General features: G+C 46.9%; 1 protein-coding gene across 1 annotated transcript in view; it reads right to left on the minus strand.

Annotated features, from left to right (window-relative positions):
* The window catches only part of LOC146772545 (ceramide synthase 2-like), a 244,517-nt gene extending 223,832 nt beyond the window's left edge, over nucleotides 1-20,685 (minus strand). The window contains exon 1 of the mRNA XM_085638549.1: nucleotides 20,190-20,685. The gene's annotated coding sequence lies outside the window, so the exon portion shown is untranslated. The remainder of the gene's footprint in view (nucleotides 1-20,189) is intronic.
* Nucleotides 20,686-20,896: the final 211 nt, after the last annotated feature.

The raw sequence follows: 20,896 nt of genomic DNA on the forward strand, positions 1-20,896 counted from the left end.
TTTTGGTGCCCGGGCCTATTTTCTGTCCCAGCCCGACCCTGGTCCGTAAAAATAAATGTCCTCTGATAACATGTTATTTGGAGTAGTTGTAGTAATAAAAGTGGATTCGGACATTTGCTGCTGAAGCAGAAAGGTGGCACCCATGGCATCACCACAGCACAGTGGACACACTCTGAACCAGGACAGACCCCTCGAGTGCGGGCCCGTGCAATGAGATGTATGCCCTGCTTCTGTTAGCATACCTATTTTAAGAAATAATGTATGTGAAACATCAGAAAGGCATAAACCATTGCGTGATACACCGTGTTGATCACATATTACCTTCATTAGAACTTCCAATCCCTGTATAAAAGCCGGTCTCCAATTACAGGTGACTTGTGAGGCATCTGGTCACCTATAATAAACAAATGACGCACCTTACCCACAGCTAGTGGTCTCGAAGCACAGGGCCGGACTGGCCGTAGCGGGCACCGGTTGTTTCTCCTGTGGGCCGGAAGGGTGGGGGCCAGTTTTGTAGTGGTGGGGGCTGTTTTTGTTAGTGGGGGCCGGTTTTGCAGCACAGCTGCAATATCGTTCCCTGTAACAAAGTGCAGCAGCAGTGTTTCCTGACCATCAACCCCCACCTCCGCCTCCCCCCCCCCCCCAAACGGCCGGTCCGACGTCATTGCCAGGGCTGGTTTGCGTTATCTCTCCTTTTCATATTGGCAGCCCCACCCTCCTTACGGCATTTCATCATTGCCCTTTGTTTAATTAGTACCATCTCTTGGAAAGCTGGACACAATCTCAACCTTCTAATTGCAATCAGGCTCCATTGTTGGCTGAGTCTTGCAAGCAACAGCTTCAAAGATCTCCAACTTCCTTGGACAGATTATGTCTTTTACCAAAGTGCAGTGTTCTTTTTCCACACACCCTGCATTCTCAGCCACATAATTGTGTATTTTACTTTTTGTTTTATCATGGACAACTAGCCCAATCTGACACCAGTGTTTTCAATAAACATTTCTCGGTGTAGTAAAAACACATTTCTAATGCTAAACTCACCATGACAGCTAATATGAACAAGCATTGGCAAAGCCAATACGGCTGGTTTGCATTTGAGTCTGGAACACAACATTAAAAGCAGACTGCTGCAGTGAACACAAGACAAAAACGATTGCTTTCTGTATACAAATGCATCTATGAAGACACATTTAATTTGAGTTGATCCAGAGTGCTTTGCAGATTAAAAATACTGCATTGTGTAGAACAATGGAAGGGCTCCAAGGCAGGAGGAATGACACCAAACAGCCTATAACATGAGGTGAGATGGTAATACTCTTTTACGATTGGTCTTGCAAGCGCTAGCAGATCTGCATATGTAGCTTATGCACTGCTATTTTTTATGTACAGCAGTCATTAATACAAGTATTGCCGCAAAGGCACAGAGAGCTAAATCAGCATAGTGAGATAAAACTCATAGGATGTGTTCTGCACCATATTCTTTCGTAGGACAAACATATGGTTATTTTCTTGCTTCTCTATAGCAATGATCAACCATAATGCCTCAGCAACCCCAGGTGATGTTACATGGCTGGAATCAGAGATCAACATTTCATAGCTGACTAACACCCGCTGTGTTCTTCTCCCTCCCCTGCACTGTATGCCTAATGATTGTTTTTGCTTTATCTTTTTGCATCCTTATGTCCTGCTGTGCAATGCAATTTTTCTTTGTATATGTAAAGCGCTCTGATACCCACGGGTCAAGCTAGCGCTATATAAAACTTTTACAATTAAAATAAATAAAAGAAAAAGCGGCAGCATAAAGAGGGCCCTCTTAATGGAGGTAACATGAAGAGGTTTTACCCAGGAAATGCATGTGGTGGCTTCAAAAACTGAAGCCACCAAAGTAGGTCCAGGTGCACCCTATCCCATTAAGTCTGGTGCAGAGATAGACTACATTTACCTTTTGTCATGGTAGATTGAAGTATGCAGCAGGGTAGGACCAGATTATATGCCAAGGTATGGGTGGACCAAATTATGTGGCAAGAAAAAAAGAGATTATGTGGCGCAGCATGGCACATTTTGTGGCAGTATTGGTTCACAATATTGTCACTTTAACCTGCGTTAACACCGTCTGGTGTTAACACTGTCTGGGCATTTTGTAAGGTCATTAGTACTAGTTTAATACCTAGACAGCAATCAGGAACTGATATGTGGTGAAAGAACCTTAGTAAAGGGCATGCCACTGAACCAACAAGGGTAGCAGCGTTCAGTAACTTTTCATCTATCTGATCTACAAACACGTTTGTTTCGTTAAATATCTAGATATTATGCAGTAGTTGAAGGATTATGTCTCAAATTGCATAAAATTCATTGTTAGGTGTAAAGCATACACTATTGAATAATTCTAGAGTACTGATCTTCTGCATGTTTTTAGCACAATTACTATTTATTGGTAGTTCTGTTTGACTATAGTTTCTTATCACTGCCATTATTTGCTAGTAATACTCTTTTACTATTAGTTCTTATCATGGCCTTATTTGCTACTAGTAAGGTTTTACTATTAGTTCTTACAACAACCATTATTTGTTAACATTACTCTTTTACTATTAATTCTTATAATAACCATTATCTGCTAGTAGTACTCTTTTACTATTAGTTCTTATCACTGCCTTATTTGCTAGTATAAATGTTTTACTACAAGTTCTTACAACAACCATTATTTGCTAGTATTACTCTTTTACTATTAGTTCTTACAACAACCATTATTTGCTAGTATTACTCTTTTACTATTAGTTCTTACAACAACCATTATTTGCTATTATTACTCTTTTACTATTAGTTCTTACAACAACCATTATTTGCTAGTATTACTCTTTTACTATTAGTTCTTACAACAACCATTATTTTCTAGTATTTCTCCTTAACTATTAGTTCTTACAACAACAATTATTTTCTAGTATTACTCTTTTACTATTAGTTCTTACAACAACCATTATTTGCTAGTATTACTCTTTTACTATTAGTTCTTACAAGAACCATTATTTTCTAGTATTACTCTTTTACTATTAGTTCTTACAACAACCATTATTTGCAAGTATTACTCTTACTATTAGTTCTTATAACAACCATTATTTGCTAGCATTACTCTTAATATTAATTCTTATAATAACCATTATTTGCTAGTATTACTCTTTTACTATTAATTCTTATAACAACCATTATTTGCTAGTATTACTCTTTTACTATTAATTCTTACAACAACCATTATTTGCTAGTATTACTCTTTAACTATTAATTCTTATCACAACCACTATTTGCTAGTATTACTCTTTTACTATTAGTTCTTACAACAACCATTATTTGCTATTATTACTCTTTTACTATTAGTTCTTACAACAACCATTATTTGCTAGTATTACTCTTTTACTATTAGTTCTTACAACAACCATTATTTTCTAGTATTACTCCTTTACTATTAGTTCTTACAACAACCATTATTTGCTGGTATTACTCTTACTATTAGTTCTTACAACAACCATTATTTGCTAGTATTACTCTTTTACTATTAGTTCTTATAACAACCATTATTTGCTAGCATTACTCTTACTATTAATTCTTATAATAACCATTATTTGCTAGTATTACTCTTTTACTATTAGTTCTTATAACAACCATTATTTGCTAGTAGTACTGTTTAAGTACAGGTTCTTCTCGCAATACTATTGTCAGTGAACATTACTGTTTACTGTAGATTCTTCTCATAAAATGATTAATGACACTGTATTGTTTTAATTTATGTTCTTATCACAATACTAATATTTGCTAGTAGTACTGTTTTACTGTACATGCAAGTAATAGTGGCGGTAACATAGCACCAAAAGGTATTGTGGATTTTCCTAGATAAAATGAATTTGACTGGGACAGATTTCAATGCTTGTTGGGCCACATCCAGACTTTCATCCTTCCAAGCTAAAAATCACTAAGCATCTTCAAACTAATTGAAGACAGTTGTATTTTTAGTAATATTGTCTGTAGTTGTTGTATGTTTAATGGACTGTTTGTTTAATAAAAGTATTTCCTTATGCTAATATCCGTATATTATAGCTCTACGGGTGAGTCTTTCCAGCCAAAACATCACAAAAAAATGATGGTGGCGGAGACAGTCACACTCTGTCATCCACAGCACTCCCACGGAGTAGGGTACAACCTATAGTAAAATGTGCTTCGGCGCTCTTAAGCACTACTATGCAAGGGAGATGATGCAACTACAATACAATACTGCGCATAGACCCTACAAAGGTTTCAGATGTGGCGTCTGGTCTCCAATTACCTACTTGTGACATAAGTCAATCTATAGATGTCTTTCTGCAAAAGTCTAAATGGTGCAAAATCTGCCTGATGTCGAGTGGTCCAGGGTTTGGGACCCCACAAGAAAGATTGTGGACCCCTAACTGTCCACCTACATAGGGGGCCAACATGGAGGAGAATGACAAGGCAGATTTAGGGGAGAAACCTTATCTAACTAGTTGGATCATTGGATGGGGGTCAACCCAATATTCAGTACTCAACCCACTCTGGGAATTCAAAATGTGGCTAGTGACCTTGCGGTTAACATGAAGTCACTGGTAGCCAATGAATGGCTCTGCTATCTACAGAACTGTGTTCTAAAAAAACAAAAATCACAGGGGGAAAAAAAAAACACAGAAAGGATGTACTTTCTTTCCACTGTCTGTCTGTCCAGGGTGTATCAATAAATAATTGCCTGGATACCGCCCAAGACTTCGAACAGAAATCAGCCCTCGTGGAAGCTCCACACGAGCCCACTTTGCTTCTCGTGAGTGACTAAATCCAGCATCCTATCTGTGTGGGCTTTGTATGTGGGGAGGTCGAGAGATCTCCTCCAAAGAAAGTTCTACAAAATATTGTCTCCAATGGTGCAAATGAGATCACTGTTAGTTGTGTTAGTTAAGCACTTCCTGGCTGATTCAGCAGCAGCCCCCGTACCTTGGAACCCACTGGTGGGATGCAAGAGCCCCCGAAAAGCAAGTCCTAGAACCCCGTCTAGAAAAGTGCTCTTCTCTGGGATCTGTTGGTCAAAATCCTTCGCTGTACAAATGTACACATCATTCAACATTCCTCCATGTGGCACTAAGTAGGCAAAGGTTGGCTCGCCACGAAATGGACAGATTTCGTGATGCGTGGTCCTCCCGTCCCAAGATTGTGCAACACTAAATTGTGAAATGTTGTTTTACTCAATTAGTTTCCTCTGGAAACATCCTTGCGGAGTGTGCCTGTCCTTTCCATGGCCCATGTGCTGTGACCACCCTCAGCATAAGAGCAATGATCTGGTCAACCACACACAACACAGGAATACGTCCTCAATAGGCCACCCTGCAATCCAACACTCTTCGAACCAAGGTATAAGTCGGGTCTGGTGGCTCAGTGGACTAATGTATCCACTGCAAGGGTCTGTGTTCGACCTCATGGTCACAGGTTCAAATCCCAGCGGGTGCACTCAGCCGTTCATGCATCCGAGGTCGATAATACGAGTACCATTGAGTTGGGTAACAATAAACATCTGTTATTCAGCGCCAAGATACCCAAGGGTGAACGTGCGCTTTACAAATACACGTGTTATGTTATAACCATGGTGTTATGTGCTATCGGTCCACAGATATGCTTAAATCAAGTGTATGTAGCGCTACATAAATCTATACATTTTTTATGGACTAGGCGCAGGCTGTGACCTCACTTCGTTCATTCCACTGAACCAATGAGCTCCTATCATAAAGTCTTAATCCAGTGAGCGCCATTTGTGATTACCCCAGAGCTCTATTCCCACTTCCAGCTGGCACCCGTGGGGGCGGGTACCTTAAATGAACATACACCGGTGGAAGCGGAGCTAGAATTATTCCCACGTGGACTGCTCTTGTACAAGGGAACGAAAAGCTGGATGAAACCTGGAGGTATGCCGCATTAAGGAGGGGCTTAAGGACCATGAGTGTGTCATTAGGGAACCACTTAACCTCTTACATATTAATGCATCTTTCCATAAACATAGAGTGAAGTAAACTCGTTCATTCATCCGGCCATTGGAGTGCAACCCAGTGAAAGAAACGAGGCTGAATGGGGTTAATCCCGAATCCAACAGCTATTATTCACAAGGATCCGGGATGGCTGCAGTGAAATATGCTGAATTTGTTCCAGGTTAGCTTGCCGACGCCTGGCCAGATTTAGCATCACCCGCACATTGTCGAGAAGTGTGTCTCAATGGTTAGAGAGGCAGACCCTGATGCAGAGGTCTGGCCCGGGACCAGGGTTCAATTCCCGCCTCGGCGGCTCTTGGATTCAATTTCCCCGGACCTGATAATTCTCACCTCGTGCCCATTCTAATCATGGGTCCCACTGTGCAACTCTGGGCAATAGCTTGCTTAATTTCCACAACGGCCCCCACAGCGCTAGGATGCCTGGCTTCACCTTGGGGGTGCCTAGGAGTGGACATCTCACAGGAAAACCAGGAAGGGTTCCACAGCGGTATGAATACAGCGCTACGAGACCCCTGGGTAGAAGTGCGCTATACAAGTACAAATACATTTACATTTACATTGCCTGTTTTCTGTTCCGAGCAGCAACCTGAAGGCGGAGAGAGGGATTCTTATTTTCTCTACCAGCTTGGTCCAAATAAAAGGCCTGATTTAAAGGGCCAACAACGCCTTTTTTATTCGATTATGATCCATGCTGGCCCCTACCTTGAGTCTAACACTTGGATGACACACAGCTTGTTGTCACTTCGCAAGTACTTAAGAGAAGGTAGTATTTGGAGGCAGGATTTTGACTCTGTTGAACTCTGGTATATAGAGATATGCATGCACTGCAAGAATGTTGGATGTATAGGTTTGTATGAAAAGTTGCACATATACGGAAAAAAAACAAAGATCTAAACCAATGCCTTGCAGTTTGATGTTGCTACTTGAGGCTGGTTCATAGCTCACTGTGCTACATTACCAGCAAGGAACAAAAGTATATGTGTATCAAACCTGGAACCCTCTTACCTATCTAAATAAAACATAGATCTGTGATCTGCATGTTGCACAGTGTGCAGTGCAGCAGGTATTTTAACCCTACGTGCTAGCTTATGAGTCAAAGCGGTGATTGGATAAAACACAGCTCTCTCCAGCAAGGGCATTAACCACCAGAGTCATCTTTAAAAATAATCATAACTATTCTCGTTATTATTCACTGACATTTGCTGGGCGTACACAGATCTCTGCAGCAGGTGATTTAACCCCATGAGATATTTTAAAAGCAGCCTCTTTGGGACATATTGTGTACAGCAGAAGAGATTTACTGTAAGGTTTGTTCTTATTGCCAATTTCTTTGTGGCAGAGTTTTTTTTTAAATGAATGCCCAAGTTCACCGTCAGACTCTGCTTATCAAGCTCCGCCCCTGCGGACTCCACCCCCTTTCCTCTGCCATACCTTGATCCTCAGTTTATGGGTTCCCGAAGTACATTTTTCCAGTTCAAGCACTGGTGTAACCGGAATTGTAACATCTACTTATATTTCTATTTCGGAGCTCTGTATATAGCGCCAACATGTTTCAGTGAATTTCGACACCCTGTAGAGAGCCGGAGAAGGGGACGCAGAGGTTCTGAGGAGAATAAGTAATTTTACTGTTTTGTAATCTCTAACTCAACACAGTGTAAAATGCAGAGTGGTTAAGGGGTTGATATATTGAGCTGGCTGCGTTCCAAACCCAAATGTGTCACTATCGGGCACAGATAAGCGTGCCAGCGTGTGAAAGCCCGGGACGAGGCGCTATTATAGCGTGCGGATCTTCCGGAAAAAGGGTCCCGAAATCCTGTTTATAAAGAACAAACACAGCTTTGTTTGGAGCCAGCACCAGAGTCGCACAAAGGCACCCGGGGAGTTCTCTTTTTACAGCGGCGCTGAGTGGGAGTCACCGCGGCAGCCTGTGGCTGGCAGGCCGCCAAGCAACAGCACCACATCCCGGGGGCCGGGGCCCGCGGGGGACTAGGGCCCCCGAGTCTGGGCAGCGCCCGCACAGGCCTCACCGGTGGGCACGTTCAAGACGGAGGTAGCAGGGACCCTCGGACTTCTACTCAACCACACTCACACGGGCCTCCAGGTGGGCCCCCCTATCACCAAGCCACTACGCATACACGGGGGTCATAGGCACGCAGGCACAGGTCGGCCACGTGGGCGTAAATATAGAGACCTCCACGTGCAAAGGCCACGTCACTACGCACGCTCACCCAGATCTCGTGCGTGGACATAGACACAGAGGCCAGGCAGGTGTCAGGGTTGGAATGGGATAAAAATTAGAAGTGGCCCAAATCTTTTTTGCAAAACACTGAAGCAGTGTTTTAAGTATGATGAAAAGAAGGGGGAGGGGGGGGCGAGTTCTGTAAAAGAGGCCTGTTCTCTTAACTTCACTATGAAATTTTATTTTTTAATGTTGCCAGGACTCTTTGTGCGCGGATTAGTTCACAATGGTGAGCCACATCTGAATACAAGTGAGGCCACTTCTGCGCAGCCCTGCTACCCCTGCTCAATCTGCGTACATTAATGGGCCGGCCCAGCCAGAGACCGGGAATGACTCCCCCGCACAATTGGTAAAAGGGAGGTAGCAGAGGCCCATCTGCCTCCGGGAAAGGCCACTCCGGCCCCCACTGGTGGCATCTGAACAGCACTGAAACAGCCCAAACCGGCCACCATGCTGGTCAAAACAGCGGCCCACAGCTGCAACTCAGATACTGGCCCGCCCGAGTGCCCGCCGTACCAATCCGACCCTGGTGCCGGGGACACATATTCACTTTACACACACAGGTCGTACTGTTGGGTGAAGACCCTGGGCACAAATCTCACTGCTGAATATGCATACACACACACACACACACACACACACCAGCACTAACTTATATACGCCTTGGATACAGCTCAACACACACTCACAGACCAGCAGGCACATTCACACAAACCTTATCGAAGGGTGCATTCAGAGGGGTGGAGGCACGCCTACCCAGGCCTCGCTGGTGCGGCACCAACTGGTGCTCACTGTTGTATACACTCAACATGACAGGGCAAGCTTATACAGGCCACGAAGGTGGACACTCTCACAAAGAGGGTGGTGACCCGGTGGCGGTTGCCTCAGAATAGGGGTGGTGGTGGGGGAGGGGAGGAGGGAAAGGTTAAAAAAAATAAATACTTTCCTTCAGTCCACTTAATCTCACTAAATCTTGGAAAAACAAACTGTGTAATACAATCTCGTTCTGTTGTACTCTTTTAAAGTACTCGGATATGGGGCAATTCAGCGCTATGCAAGACTGCAAGAAAAATACAATTTAAAAACCTCCATCGCCACATTCTAGTCGTGGTCTCGTGCTGTGTGGGGATGGTTTGAACACTGTTGTTGTGGCTGTTTCTGCTTTTCAGTCCTTGCAGTGAAACCTGAGCAGAATCTCCCAGACTATACTGGCCCAGATGCAGGCTCACTCATGTAGCAGTTTTCAGAAAACATTGAAACATGTAGAGAGTTTGCATTTGTTACGTGTAGCAGAGAAGCCAGGGTGTTGGTATTGCCAAAGTCAATTTTGTTAATGTGTTTTATTTTATGTATGCAAACTTTATATTAGCTTTTTATAACTTAGCCTAACTCGTGGCTAGTCAGTGGGTGTGGTGAGCAGTGGGTGTGGTGAGCTTCGCCCATCCGGGTTCACTGTAATGTTGTGTGTGTTTCTGTCGTAGATGTGACAGTTCAGTATGCCAATGTGAGAGTTTTGCCACTGATGTTTGCACCCACTGATGGTCATGCATTAATTTTATTAAAATGTTTTTCATTGAGTCGATAGACACACTTGCAACGACCTAGCACATGGCCACCATGGTACGTTTTCATAAACGCAGATAGTTGGGCACGTGCACAACGTTGGCATAGTCACATTGGATTTTCATTGAATATTTTGAGAACGAATGGGGACAAATTTAAGAAAGCAAGAGAATGATCTAAAGTTGGCTGGAGTTCCATTTTTGAGTTGCTTGTGCAAAACAGTTATCTGTAACCATCTCCTTGTTATTTGTAAATGGCACACATTTTCCAAACGCGCCCCTATATTGTGTTTTTATACCTTTGACAAATGTATACCACGCAGTGGCGTAATGAAAGTTGAGGGGGCCCCCCAGCAAGGTACACGGAGGGGCCCTGCTCCAAATTTAATCCATAGGTCTGAATACACGCCCCTTATGCCACATGCTTGATGGAATTTCTGATGGAGTGAATTATCAATCTTAACTCTAGAGGAACAACTGAACCTGTCGAATATGTTTTAGCGCCTAGAGTTTGGGGCTGAGGAATTGGACTCAAATTCGGTCTCTACTTGGGACAAATCACTTAATGTCAGCTTACCTTTAAAAAATTACTTAATATAGTCTGGTTCTGCTGCAAAGTGCTCTAATGCCCTCGGGGAAAGTTTGTGCTATAAAAAAACCTGCAAACAAAAAATAAATGCAAATAACAATCAAATGTAAAACTGCCAGTGTAACCTAAGAAGAAAACCACAGACACCAGGCTCTACAACCAGGGTAACCAGAGAAGACAACCACCGATGCCAGGCTCTGTACCCAGAGTACTGTAGAAGAGAACCATAGAGTCTGGGCTCTGCTGCCAGCGTATCAGGAGAAGAGAGAATCAGACACCGGGCTCTGCTGCTTGCGTATCAGGAGAAGGGAGAATCAAAGACACCGGGCTCTGCTGCCAGCGTATCAGAAGAGAGAATCATAGACACCGGACTCTGCTGCCAGCTTATCAGGAGAAGAGAGAATCAGACACCATGCTCTCCTGCCAGCGTATCAGAAGAGAGAATCATAGACACCGGGCTCTGCTGCCAGCGTATCGGGAGAAGAGAGAATCAGACACTGGGCTCTGCTGCCAGCGTATCGGGAGAAGAGAGAATCAGACACCGGGCTCTGCTGCCAGCGTATCAGAAGAGAGAATCATAGACACCGGGCTCTGCTGCCAGCGTATCGGGAGAAGAGAGAATCAGACACCATGCTCTGCTGCCAGCGTATCAGGAGAAGAGAGAATCAGACACCGGGCTATACTGCCCGCGTATCAGGAGAAGAGAGAATCAGACACCGGGCTCTGCTGCCAGCGTATCAGAAGAGAGAATCATAGTCACCGGGCTCTGCTGCCAGCGTATCAGGAAAAGAGAGAATCATAGACACCGGGCTCTGCTGCCTGCGTATCAGGAGAAGAGAGAATCAGACACCGGTCTCTGCTGCCAGCGTATCAGAAGAGAGAATCCTAGACACCGGGCTCTGCTGCCAGCGTATCAGGAGAAGAGAGAATCATATACACCGGGCTCTGCTGCCTGCGTATCAGGAGAAGAGAGAATCAGACACCGGGCTCTGCTGCCAGCGTATCAGAAGAGAGAAACATAGACACCGGGCTCTGCTGCCAGCGTATCCGGAGAAGAGAGAATCAGACACCGGGCTCTGCTGCCAGTGTATCAGGATAAGAGAGAATCAGACACCGGGCTCTGCTTCTTGCGTATCAGGAGAAGAGAGAATCATAGACACCGGGCTCTGCTGCCAGCGTATCAGGAAAAGAGAGAATCATAGACACCGGGCTCTGCAGCCAGAGTACTGGAGAAGAGAGAATCATAGACACCGGGCTATACTGCCCGCGTATCAGGAGAAGAAAGAATCAGACAGCAGGCTTTGCTGCCAGCCTATCAGCAGAAGAGAGAATCATAGATAGCAGGCATTGCTGCCAGCGTATCAGGAGAAGAGAGAATCATAGACACCGGGTTCTGCTGCCTGCGTATCAGGAGAAAAGAGAATCAGACACCGGGCTCTGCTGCTAGCCTTATCAAGAAAAGAGAGAATCAGACACCGGGCTCTGCTGCCTGCCTATCAGGAGAAGAGAGAATCAAACACCGGGCTCTGCTGCCAGCATATCAGGAGAAGAGAGAATCATAGACACCGGGCTCTGCTGCCAGCGTATCAGGAGAAGAGAGAATCATAGACACCGGGCTATACTGCCCGCGTATCAGGAGAAGAAAGAATCATAGACACCGGGCTCTGCTGCAAGCGTATCAGGAGAAGAGAGAATCATAGACACCGGCCTATACTGCCCGAGAATCAGGAGAAGAAAGAATCATAGACACCGGGCTCTGCTGTCAGCGTATCAGGAGAAGAGAGAATCATAGACTCCGGGCTCTGCTGCCAGCGTATCAGGAGAAGAAGGAATCAGACACCGGGCTCTGTTGCCAGTGTATCAGGAGCAGAGAGAAGCAGACACCGGGCTCTGCTGCCTGTGTATTAGGAGCAGAGAGAATCAGACACCGGGCTCTGCTGCCAGCGTATCAGGAGAAGAGAGAATCATAGACACCGGGCTATACTGCCCGCGTATCAGGAGAAGAAAGAATCATAGACACCGGGCTCTGCTGCCAGCGTATCAGGAGAAAAGAGAATCATAGACACCGGGCTCTGCTGCCAGCGTCTCAGGAGAAGAGAGAATCATAGACACCGGGCTATACTGCCCGCGTATCAGGAGAAGAAAGAATCATAGACACCGGGCTCTGCTGCAAGCGTATCAGGAGAAGAGAGAATCATAGACACCGGCCTATACTGCCCGCGTATCAGGAGAAGAAAGAATCATAGACACCGGGCTCTGCTGCCAGCGTATCAGGAGAAGAGAGAATCATAGACACCGGCCTATACTGCCCGATAATCAGGAGAAGAAAGAATCATAGACATCGGGCTTTGCTGCCAGCGTATCAGGAGAAGAGAGAATCATAGACATCGGGCTCTGCTGCCAGCGTATCAGGAGAAGAGCGAATCATAGACACCGGGCTCTGCTGCCAGCGTATCAGGAAAAGAAGGAATCAGACACCGGGCTCTGCTGCCAGCGTATCAGGAGAAGAAAGAATCATAGACACCGGGCTCTGCTGCTAGCGTTATCAAGAGAAGAAAGAATCAGACAGCAGGCTCTGCTGCCAGCGTATCAGGAGAAGAGAGAATCATAGACAGCAGGCTTTGCTGCCAGCGTATCAGGAGAAGAAAGAATCATAGACAGCAGGCTTTGCTGCCAGCGTATCAGGAGAAGAGAGAATCATAGACACCGGGGTCTGCTGCCTGCGTATCAGGAGAAAAGAGAATCAGACACCGGGCTCTGCTGCTAGCGTTATCAAGGGAAGAGAGAATCAGACACCGGGCTCTGCTGCCTGCCTATCAGGAGAAGAGAGAATCAAACACCGGGCTCTGCTGCTAGCGTTATCTAGAGAAGAGGGAATCAGACACCGGGCTCTGCTGCCAGCGTATCAGGAGATGAAGGAATCATAGACATCGGGCTCTGCTGCCAGCGTATCAGGAGAAGAGAGAATCATAGACACCGGGCTCTGCTGCCAGCGTATCAGGAGAAGAAGGAATCAGACACCGGGCTCTGTTGCCAGCGTATCAGGAGAAGCAAGAATCATAGACACCGGGCTCTGCTGCCAGCGTATCAGGAGAAGAGAGAATCAGACACCGGGCTCTGCTGCCAGCGTATCAGGAGAAGAGAGAATCAGACACCGGGCTCTGCTGCCTGCGTATTAGGAGCAGAGAGAATCAGACACCGGGCTCTGCTGCCAGCGCATCAGGAGAAGAAAGAATCATAGACACCGGGCTCTGCTGCCAGCGTATCAGGAGAAGAGAGAATCATAGACACCGGCCTATACTGCTCGATAATCAGGAGAAGAAAGAATCATAGACACCGGGCTTTGCTGCCAGCGTATCAGGAGAAGAGAGAGTCATAGACACCGGGCTCTGCTGCCAGCGTATCAAGAGAAGAGAGAATCATAGCGGACAGATGCTGTAGCCAGCATAGCAGGAGAAGAGAGAACCATAAAGGACAGGCCCTGCAGCCTGAGTAGGAGGAGAAAAGAGAACCATTGGGGACAGGCTCTGCAGCCAGCATAGCAGGAGAAGAGAGAAAAGAGAACCATAGAGGACAGGCCCTGCAGCCAGAGTAGCAGGAGAGGGAACCATAGAGGACAGGCTCGGTTGCCAGTGTGACATAGAGATCTTGCACTAGAGGCTGTGATAGAGTGAAAGAGGAGTGAGCCGGAGAGACCCTGGACGGCAAAGGACGGCCTCTGCAGCCAGAGCACCAGTGGAGGAGACCCACAGACACCTTGCACTGCAGGTGGTGGCGGGGGGGTGAAAGAGGGATGAGGGTAAGAGCGGCACTGCACCTCAGACAGTGTTTCAAAAGACAGGCTCTGCAGCAGTGCAACAGGGAACAACAGCCATGCAGGCAGTGTGACAAGGGACAGTCCCAGAAGCACCTGCTCTAAACTCAGTGCCACATGATGGACCCAGAAAGGCCAGGCTTTACAACAGAGTAAGCATTCCCTGCAGACGGTGCAGCACTGCCGAGAAGCCACAAAGACCTGCTGCCTACACACGATAAACATAGAAACAATACTGTAGACAGGAAAACCACCTACCGCCCCCAATAAGATGGAACAGGTTTACTGATGAAAATGTCTTTGCTTTGCACACTTTGGCCTCCTGCCCTGCACTAGTGCACTGCATAGCGTGACGTGGAGGCCTCCGAGATGCACCTTTAGGAAGAGATAACACTTATCAGGTCCCAAGGTCACCCTGGGGCTTTGCTGCTGGTGTTTTCCTCAGATAAGGGTTCACATACTGAAGAATCCGAGAGCGCCGGCACACTTAGGAGGTGCTTATTAACCAGGCAAGGGGGGAGAAACAATGGTTAACGATAGAACACGTGCAGCAATCGGTGAAGAGGGTTCACAAGAGGTCACGAGAGAGGGTGGATGAAAGGAAGAAGGGAAGAGAGCCGGCTGGGCAGTGGTTAATTTGAGCCAGTGGTTTCCAGTGCTCAGCACTGGCACTTAATTGTCAACACCGGTACTTATGACAGCTGCCACATGGTGGCGCTGCTTGTGAAATTTAGAGATAAGCAGAACAGCAGTTATTTATTAATTCAACATACATTAAAAACAACTGAAACTGGCCTTCCAAACCATTCTTTATGGCTTTGGGGGCCTGGAATAGTCTGAACTGTCACACTGAATTGTAGGAGTTTAATGGCTAGTAGTTGTGTTGGTAATGTCGTTGGCAGCGGCAATGGGCGGTGCATGTTACGGTGCTCCTGTGGCACTTTTTTTTTTTTTTTTAACAAATTGGTACTGCAAGTGGGACCAGAGAAGAGGTGAAGGGGAAAACCCTTGTGTCAGACCTTACACAGTTTATCATCCATATTCATGGCTTCTAAGCACTATTACTGGCATGGGAGTGTCACAAGGAGGAGGGGTTATGTTTATTAACGACCCCAATAACCATGAACGTGAGGTCTCACCAGCAAATACTCTGTTTTAGGGTGTCACATTTGACGTCTGGAGCTGGCACTTTGTGATACAGGTGGCATTCGGGGCGTAAGATAAAGGGGACTTGTATGATGCAACGTTGTTCATATGGTGCCATCTTCGCAATGGCCTCAGTGGGAGGTGTCAGTCCAAGGTAAAGAAGAATAGGGTCTTCAGTCGCTAGGGAAGGGACGTCTGCTGGTTCTAGCTGTCAACATTGGGAAGAACTTCGTAAATTGGAGGTAAAGTTACCAGATGGCCCCATGCCACTGCCTTAGCAGTCCAGACGGCGTAATGACTCGAGTTAGTTAGATTGAGGCAACTAGGACCACAAGCCACACAAGACACCAAAGTAATATTATGACCTTTCTTTAAGGGCGCTTCTTTTTAATGTTATGAAGGGCAGGTATGGGGTGCAAGGGAATGAGCGTCGCTTTGGAAGCAACTAGGGTAAACAAGCATTTGCAATGCAATAGGTCTCACATTTGCAAGAGTTTGAGCTATTAGCATTGTAAATGACCATGTCTTTTATTTATCTGTTTTGATAATTAACACATAAATAAAAGGCATTGTCATTTAAAAAACCAATAGCTCAAACTCTTGTAAATGCGAGACCTATTTCATTTCAAAGAAGCGTCCGCCATTGTCCGGGGCTGCTCGGAAAGTGAACGCACACATGGCCCGCTGAATGTTGCAGGAAAGCATGTCGTGCCTGCAGTACGAGAAACGTGTAACAACTGAAGTAAAAGGGCAAGTCCTCATGGGAGGTTACAAATGAAAACAAGGCGGTAGAAAGTTGGGACTAATAAGTTTATTAACCCCTTCTGTGCCACGCCCTTTCCCCCTCCTGTGCCGGGCGTTTTATTAGTGGGTGGGGTTCATGACGAGATAGTCTCGTCATGGGCACAGCGCGACCGTGCTCCATGACGAGACTATCTCGTCATGGGCACTGAAGAGGTTAATGAATCAGAAGCCAGCATTTACAAAGGACAATGACACAAGTCAATGAAAAATATGGGCGAAGATGGAGCGGGGCTTTAAGTCCATACTCGAATACAGCATGCCTCGCAGCGCATGCGCTGCCCAGGCTCGACCTAAAAAAAGATTACAGCCATAGATATGTCTTATGCAGTAAACTTTCATAAAGAGCCTTTCTCCTGCTGCTTCAGTAGAAATAAAAAATAAACACAATTCCCAGAATGCACCGAGCTGAGTAGTAAAAGGATAGTCCTGGACTAAAATCACAGTGTCTTGTGAACAGGTGTGGTAACCCTGGACACAATATGAAAAAGATATGAACTGGGAAAGGACTTGAGAGGTAGAAAAAGGAGCTGTGCTGGTAGGATGCAAGCCACTGGTCAGCATTTACAGTTTTAGGCCCGTATCCGGATATCCGGTCTCCAAAAAGTAAAGGTGCCAAGACTTTGCAGAGGGGAGATGCCAGATTAGTACAAGATGTATGGGCTCAAGTAAAGAAAACATGTGCAAGGTCTCAAACCTGTTCCTATAGAGTCAGGGCTGGGATATTTGTCAGTCTAGACAAGAGGACGAATGAAAAACATTAAGGACATCTATTTTGGGTGGGCTTAACCACAATCAATCTAAACTGAAGTTCTACATAATACATATAAAGTATGGCCCCTGCCCTCCTGGGCCAAGGTTGGACATCCCTGTAATAAAATCACAAAAGGATAACCCAGTAAAAATATGACTTTCACCAGGAAGGGGTGCTATTAAACCTTGAGAAAGAGCGAGGACCCACATCCCCATTCTGTATGCTCTTGTGGGTGAAAACAGCATGTGATGAATAGATGACGGGGGCTACCCTACGTTGTAGGTGTAAAGGTATATTTTTCTAATTGTGTATTTTTGTATTGGCCCTGGCTTGTGAAATAACTAAAGGTGTCTCCAGACCAGGTCTAAAAGGCCTAGCACAGATGCAGGGAGTAAGTAGCCAGAGCGAAAAGCAGGGGTGCCCAACATTGGTTTATGAAGGCCAAACCCACTGTGGATTTGCAGGATTACCATCGACTTTATCATTTCATGCAATTTACTTTCAGGAAATATATCTTTTATGGACAGTCTGAGAATCAGGGACAGATCAGATCCTAGCTGGACCCACTGGAGTAATGTCAAGTGCAGAAGAATAAATAGGTAATGCACAGCAACCAGAGGGACCAACTAACTCCAGGCCATGTCACACAGGTTCCGGTCATAGGCTTTTATGCATCAGCCAAATGCATTCTGGGAGTCGCAGTTGCTTCCATTGAAATAATTAAATGAACTAAACTGATTACTATGATTTGTAGGTAAATATTTCAGTACTAGAAACAGTGTGTGTGATGTCCTGGTGTGAGACCCCCCCCCCCCGCCCCCACCCACCAAACACCCAGCGACTGACCTGTCTATTCATTTATGAATCAGAAAGGAAATACGAGGCGGAGGGAAACTGGCAGTTTGAGGATGTGGTGTGAAGAGGTGGGAGGGGAAATACACACTCACAATTTCCTACGCACCTCGCATTCCTTTGCGGAAAACTGTGTTATAATGAGCACGCGTTTCTGTGTGTCAAAACTTTCAGCCCCCAAGGTTTCACAACCCCCGCCCTGTCCAGCCAGCATTGTATTTTGTTTGCTTTTGATACATGCACTACGGCCACCACTGCCTCATGTAACGTAACTTCTGTTTTAGTGTTCTGAGTGTCGGCCATTTATTGCAATTTGTTTTCCTTTTACCTCTACGTGTACTTTGTATGCTCTTGTAACCTGCACACATCACTTTTTCCGTTTGTAACTATCGTTTGCTACCTCTTGTATTTTGTTTGCCCTTGATACTTGCACAATTGTCACTATTGCCTCATGTAAACTACCGTTTGATTTTGTAACATGCTCACTTGTATTTTTGCTCCTTATGTATCATTACTGCTGCTATTGTGAAGCGCTCTGACACCTTCGGGTAAAGTCCGCGCTATATAAAAACGCATTAAATAAATAAATAAATAAAATAAATAGAAGCACAGCAGTGACTGCGCCCAGCCCCTCAGACAGCGGCAGACCCTCTTTACCACCACTGGCAGACCACGTGCCATCCACACCGACTGCACCAGTCACTGACACACCCTCCCCGGGGCTTCATTTGTGAAAGAGAAAGTGCGGGGCCGAAAGTTTTGCTCAGAAGCCCGTGGCCAGCGCGGTTGAAAGCCAGTCAGGGTGACTCCACCTCACGCCCCTTTAAATCAACCACCAGACACTCCCCGCCCTATATCTCAGCCTTGCAGACTTTTTATTCTCTACTTTCTTTCGTCACTATCTTTGCGTTTTTCTTCTTCTTCATCCTTTCGTTTTACTCCCTCTTGCTCTGGGTAAAAGTCCGAGGAGGAAGAATTAGTGCTGGTCCCTATAAAATGAGTAGTGGTGGGCCCCACCGGCTCAAAGTAAGCCCCGCCCCTCCCGCTCGTGCCCAGCCATCAGTGGCAGCTCCCTGTAGCTGCAGTGAGTACGTCACGTGTTGGGCACCGTTAGGGAGCCCTGGCTTCATAACAGTGTTCATTATGGAACTGCCACGCGTGTCACACAATGTACGGACCGTCTGGCTCCTGCAGGCCCCTGCCGCGCTAGAGGGGCAGATCCGTGCCCAGTTTCACCACATATGACCTCAACAAGAGCAGCCCCCAACTATAGGGTGACCTGACTTCCCGTATATCCCTGGACAGTCCCGCTGTTCAACAACTATTTCGGCATATTTGGCTCATGTCCCGGTTTTTACAGTGTCTCAGCTGAAAACCGTGAGAGGCACTTTTTAGGTGTTCCAAAATCAGGGCTGGTTAGCAGCTGTTACAAGAACGCACTTTTATTAACGGAAATGATGCAGATTTAAAAAATGTTTTTTTTATTTATTTGCTTAGTGCCCCTTCTGGGTTGATGAGGGCTGTTATTCCTTGCCACTTGGCTGATGTATAATTGTAGTCCTTCCTCTATTTTTGCTAAATGCCCCAGTTTGTGGGTCATAAAATCTGGTCACCCTACCCACCGCCCAGATGAGTCAGGCCCCGTCCATGTCCTCTGCTCGCAATTAAAAGGAAGTCTCCTGCCCCCTCCATCATCAGTGAAAGTCTCCGTCCCCACCCGGTAGTGACGTCACTTCCAAGTAACCCCGTGCTCTGTCACCTTGGGTCAGTCGCAGCTTGTCAGCCAACAACCCCCCCCCCCCCCCAACCCACATGCTAGATATTTCTAAGCCCACACTTGTATTTATGAATGCGATGAGAAAACAGGTCCCACAATACAGACATGGGTCACGTGACTCAGTGGACAGCTGCCTGAGCCGGAGACCCCATGGTTAGGGGTTCCAAACCGGAGGGGGTGCCACAGATTTTCATTGATGGACAAAATAAGCACTACTTATTAGGTTAACGGTAGCTAGCGCCTTCAAACACATCCCGCTGGACGTGCGCTTTAAAATACGTATGTTATGCGGCTGGCTCAAAAGCCTGGACTCACTGGCTACAGGTGTCAGACATGACTGAATCTAAACTGACAGCTCAGGAATGACGCCCCCTCCCACCACAAAATCACCGACAGTCTCAGAAGCCTCTCTCAGGGGAGCAGAGCACGTCCCTGTTAACTCTTCCAGAGGGGACGCACCTCCCAATCACACTCCATCTCCCACAATCCCTTGCTCTGCGAGGACAGCGCCCCCTCTCAGCAGGACCAACCGCCAGCAGCTTTACAGCCCCTGCCTTGACCCCCCCAAGCTGGCGCTCTTTTCCACACCTCAGCCGTGCACGCCCCCCACGACCTCTCTCCCTCACCTCCGGGTGCTGCTGCGATGGTCCTCGGGTGCTGGGTGAAGTTAAGGGGGCTCCAGACTCAGGCAGCAGGGGCCTGCCTGTTCCTGCAGTCAGCGCCCCCTTCCGGTGGCTGCACGCCCTCCTGCAGACAGTACAAGTCCCGCGAGCGCACTCAGTCCTCCTGCGGACTGCACTCCCTCCCTCGAGCAGGATGCGCGGCAGGACCAGCCCCTCGGGCTCTAAGCTCCGGACTCTCCACCCCCAGCAGGCAGAGAGCCCTCCTGCCGGCAGCACCGCCTTCCTGCACACACAACTTCCCCTCGCAGGCGCTCCCTCGCAGTCCAGATCCGGGAGCCGTGGCTCAGATCCCGTGCGCCGAGCTCCGGCTAGGGAGGAGGGCCCCGCCCAGGATCGAGGGACCGGTGGGGAGGGGCGGAGGAGGTGGGGAGATGGGGAACACCAAGGGGTGAGAAGAAGAAATGCTGGTGGGCAAGGAGAGCCATACAAGAAGAGCTGGGGGGAAGGGGGGAGATATTTTGGGGTGGTTCTGGGAGGGAGCTCTGTGGAGAAAGGATGAAGAGAGGGAGGAGCTCGCAGAAGGGATGGAGCGTTGTGCGAGCTGACCAGGCTCTGTGTTTAATCCCCTGCCCAGGCTCCCTCTGCCAGGGCCGGGCATGGGCGAGGTGGGCACAGGCCCAGGGCGCCAGTATTCCGACGGGCGCAGCAGG

The sequence above is a fragment of the Triturus cristatus genome, chromosome 12 (assembly GCF_964204655.1).
Source record: "Triturus cristatus chromosome 12, aTriCri1.1, whole genome shotgun sequence".
Classification (NCBI taxonomy): domain Eukaryota; kingdom Metazoa; phylum Chordata; class Amphibia; order Caudata; family Salamandridae; genus Triturus; species Triturus cristatus.